Genomic DNA, 4,964 nt, shown 5'->3' with positions numbered 1-4,964 from the left:
TTGTCTGCACATACTGGCAGCACTCCCTATCAGTCCTATCTGCAGATGCCACTGTGGGTGGAACCCGAGACTTTCTGCATGCAAAGCAAGTGGTCTAACCACTGAGCTACAGGGCCAATCCCATTGAGTTAGAGCCCTTATGCCTGGTCAGGCTGTTGGGAACCTAGGCTGGGGTTGTCTCTGTGGCGTTCGTACAGAGCACCCGGTTGTTTCACAGACTATTGACCTGTACACCACTGCTTTATTCTTCCACTGCCACCAACCAGGTTTCTTCGGCTGAAATACTGAGTCTCAGTCAGGTTGTAAAGTCAACAATGAAGATTGAAGTTTATTGAAGAACAAACAAGTTTTAAATATGTTTAGAACGGTTTCTCAAATGGTTTCCCTAGTTAACGGTTTCCCTTAACTAGATATGGCACTATCTCACACTGTCACACTCTTCTCTCTCAGTTCTATCCCTGTCTCCCACTCTTAACTGTCACAACCGCTATATTCATCTTTTACTCGCTCTGTCTGACTCTGACTCCCCTATCTCCCAATGGTAAAAACCCTGGGCTGAGCCTCAAAACCAGGTAGGCTCCGCCTCTAAGCTTTCTCATTGGTCAGTCTACATTAACCATTCCCATCCCCCTGTACAAACATAATCACAAGGAATGGGCAAACGCCACATCCTCCTTCAGAGTTACATATCTGACAACGGATGGAGATGTAGAGGTGGGTCTTTCTTTCCAAGCCCCTCCAACTGTGATGCTTTCTGAACCAGAGAGAGATTGGATCTGGATATCGCTGCAGGCAAGGCCCGTGTGCTGGGCTGCTGGGCTCTGGCAGTCTGGAAGATGCTGCCATGTCAAGCCAGACTATAGCTCAGCGGCCGAAGATGTGTTATGGAAGGAGAAGGTTCCAGGCCAGTGAAGTGGCCTCTGGGATGGGATACTTGCAGGCCTCCAGATGTTGCCGGACTACTGGTCCCATCATCCCTGGCCACTGGTCCTTGTGACTGGGGCTGATGGAAGTTGTAGTCCAACAGCATCTAGAGGCCACCATGTTGGTTACGCCCGCAGGGTGAAACCGTTGGCAGCTTTATTCCAGTGGCAGCACACCCACTGCAAAAATTCAAAATATAAGGACAATGTTGTAGGGACTGCCACTGTGGTAGGATTGTTTGGGATCCCACCCCACAAGTCTGAGACCTTGGGCAGATACAGGTGATTACCAACAAATTTGGAGGGAGAGGAGTTTGAGCCATATGTGGATACCAGTTGCAGAGGGCGCCCTTTTTATGGTTCTCCACCAGAACAGCCCATTACAGTCAGCCACTGGACCAGGTTGAATGTACTGCAAAACCATCTGGCGTCTTGCAGTCTTGAAATTACTACACCCAAAATGCACTGCCATGTTTACGCTTTCCGGAATAGCCCAACTGTTGTGAAACTGGGTAGCACAGCAGCTGGTTCCTCAAAGAAGTTGCAAGAGAAACATCTGAGATAACAGGAACATTTTAATGAATATTTAGAACACATGTGGGCAATAGACCAAGGTCTTGTCCATCACGTTTACATTCTATGTCACTACTGCTCCATAAGACGCACCTGACCATAAGACGCACCTAGTTTTTAGAGGAAAGCAAGAAAAAAAAATATTCTGAATGAAACAGTGGATGTATGATTTTTGTGGTTCATGTTGTGGCCACAGACATGTGATCTGATGGTGAGTTTGGGGTAGCCCAATGCAAAAATCCTGAGAATCCATGTGGATCTGTGCTTTGTAACCACGTTTTTGTGCCATTGTAGCCCCACAAAACAGTGGATGTGTGTTTTTTTTTATGCAGGCTGTAGCCGTGGACATGCTATGTGATCTGATGGTGAACTTGGGGTGACCCAATGCAAAACTCCTGAGGATCCATGGGCTTTTACCTCCGCCCTCCCAGGCAACCTCCTTTATCGCTAACGTCCCTATCTCCCTCCCAATCGCTCCTGATCAGCTGCTTCCTTTCAACACTCCCTTCCCTCTTGTTTTCCTTAGCTGGAGCAGTTTTTTGCTCCTTCTTTTCTTCTAATTTCTCTCCTCGTTGCTTTAATCTTCTTGTCTCCTCTCTTTGCAAGTTCGCTGTCTTTACCTCCCCCCTCCCAGGCAGCCTCCTTTATTGCTAGCGTCCCTTACCTCCCTCACGATCGCTTGCCGATCAGTGGCTTTGTTTCAACACCCACTTCCCTCTTTCAAAAAAAGAAGCACGATCTGCTTTTTTGCCCCTGGGCAATTCGGCTCCAGGGACCACACATTCGCTCCATAAGATGCACAGACATTTCCCCTTACTTTTTAGGAAGAAAAAAGTGTGTCTTATGGAGCGAAAAATATGGTAGTTATGTACTTTATGAACTTTCAATAAAGATGTTACATGCACACACACACACACACAAAGATCTGGCCTGCAGACTCACTCAAGGTTTTATGGGTTATTCTAGCAGTTGCCTACAGAAATGAAAATATATATTTCTTTTTTTCTTCATAGCAGCACCTCAAATTTGAATGATTTAGAACCAATACAACATGGAGGGGGGGTGGCCTGTCATTCTCTTGCCTCTGAGCCCATTCATTGCTGAGCTTTGTGATGTCATGGACTATTTTATGCAGTTTGTAATAATTTGGGGAGGGGGAACCTATCACCCGCAGAATTTTGACAGGCAGCACACTTTCCATGCCTGAAGGCAAAAGAGCTGGATGCTCTCTGCAGCAGTTTCAGATCCTTTCTGCCTTCGGTGAATCGTCTTTCATGCTTTAGAGAGCAATATGCTTTGTTAATACTTTGTTCCGGTTGCATCTGACAAACCATCACTTAGACCTTTTGAACTGTCTTCCAAGCCAGCTGATCTCTTCCAAAACACGCCACAACCTTTAGAAGAAATGATACAAGATAAATCAAGGGAAAATTGGGAGCGAACACATTGCAAGCTTTGAGACTGGAGCCAGAGTCTGTCTATGTATAATATAACATTTGAAAACACCCTTATTTGAGGTACACACCTGCATTTAGGATTCAAGACAAGATAAAAAAAGCTGAAGTTCTAAAGACCAAAGATCAAGAAGTTCTGTACTCACTAAGGATTTCCATTCTCGGGGTCCTATACTAAAAGGCCTTGATCCCACCTATATCTATCAGTTTGGGCCAGACTACATTCTGCTTACAAATGCAGGAGACAGGAACTCAATGACACATTTTAAACAGGAAAACCAATTTGGGAGAGGGTGACTGGGAAGTAGAGAAAGAGCAGGTGGGGAAAGGGTTAAGCGCACGCCTGACCCTCCCACCTCTTCTCCACACATAGATTGACATAGTTCTAAACCTTATAAATTCCTTATAAAATTGCAGTCAAATATCAACAATTAAGAACCACCATTTCCTCTAGCCAATCAGAGGCTGTCTGCTTGGTTGGGTTGGTTGGTTTTTTAAATAAACCATACACTAGACAAAGAAATACCTAAGTATATTTCTGATCCAATCAACACAAAATTCACTCTTCTTGCTAAGTCATTGCTGAAACAATTAAAAATCAAACCCCATTCAAGAATCTCATCTAGGAAATCCTTACCTTTTACAGAAAGACCATGCCACTCTTGTAGAAGGTTTAATGGACGTAATTTGTTGCAATATGAATCTTGTTATCATACTTAGCAATCCGGGTGTTTTCTGCATTTGTAAGATAGCTGAAGCTACATCCAACGGGGTATGAAAATAATAATAGTAATGGAATTAATGATTTATGGAAAAGAAAAATCAGATTACACACACAAATCTCCACAATATATTTCCCTAGCAGCAGCTATTAAATGACTGGGAAATCCAATTACCCAAGTAAGGGGGACATGGCAGAAATATATATAACGATACATTGTGTGAAGACAGTGTATAGCATAATACTAGGACCTGGTGGTACAATATGTTCAATCTGTACTCTTTTATTTTGGTTTGAAAGAGTTTTACTTGTTTTGATGACTGTGTAAATTGTTTTACTTGCTTTTACAATCTGTACTATTGCAGTCTGCATTTGTACAGTCTGTACTATTGCAGTCTGCGTCTGGGTTTCTCACCTTTCGGACAATGCAGAGACAGTTGTGGCAATAGTCTGCTGCCTGCTCTATGGACTGTACCATTCTTACAATTAGAGGGCTTCGAGAAGTCTTTAGGAACTGTCCTGATAGGCGTGCTGAGGACGTCCACCCTTGGTTGTTGGCAGGAAGCCGCTTGACCAGCACGGAACAACTCTTTTTTACTGAAGACACCAAGAAATTCAACTGTTTTGGCATGAGAGCAGATTTCAAAAATATCTGACAAGAAATAATCAAAGAAACAATCAAATACCTAACAAGAAATAATCAAATATGCAAAGTAATACAAATGGCATTTTTAAGAACAGAAAAATATGTAAGGGGTTTATAAGCTTTACTGGCTATGCCCTTCCCACAAACCAGGTAAAAGTAAGAGCATATTGCTTATGAGACCAACTCTTCTTAAAATGCTAGAAGCAAACTCCAGAGTTACATAGAACTCTTCTCCAGATGTAAGTCTTCAAAAGGAGGGGGAAATAGATGTTGCATAATGAGCAAAATCTGCTGGTTTTGGGGTGGGTTGGGGTGTGCAGAGTTGGTTGGCTGAGATTTTAAGGCACAGATAGTTACTCATAGGTGGCTATTTTGCCTCAATCAAGTCCAGTTTGGCCATTCTCATGTAAATGTCACTTCCATTGACAAAGGAGCTTCCAGACAGGCATTTATTTGCTTGCTACCGGTGTAAGCAAGGGGTGTTTGTTTGTTTGTTTGTTTTTGTAGCATCTGCCTGATCAAAATGCCAGCCTGGATCCCCCCCACAATTTAATTAGGATTTATGCAGAAAATTATTTCTTTCAAATGTGATATCTTTTTTTTAAAAAAAACAAAACCACCAAAACCCTCTCCAGCTAAGCAGCTGT

General features: G+C 43.1%; 1 long non-coding RNA gene across 1 annotated transcript; it reads right to left on the bottom strand.

Moving 5' to 3' along the window:
• Nucleotides 1-1,480: 1,480 nt before the first annotated feature.
• On the bottom strand, nt 1,481-4,337 carry LOC308480717. Its single transcript, XR_013988254.1, has 3 exons — nt 4,087-4,337; nt 3,588-3,708; nt 1,481-2,890 (listed from the first exon to the last, which is right to left on the bottom strand). It is a non-coding gene; the product is annotated as an uncharacterized lncRNA (long non-coding RNA).
• Nucleotides 4,338-4,964: the final 627 nt, after the last annotated feature.

This window comes from Podarcis pityusensis (genome assembly GCF_964106645.2).
Source record: "Podarcis pityusensis genome assembly, chromosome: 6".
Taxonomy (NCBI): domain Eukaryota; kingdom Metazoa; phylum Chordata; class Lepidosauria; order Squamata; family Lacertidae; genus Podarcis; species Podarcis pityusensis.
Note: the sequence above shows the minus strand (reverse complement) of the source record. Positions and strands in the feature narration are given on the sequence as shown.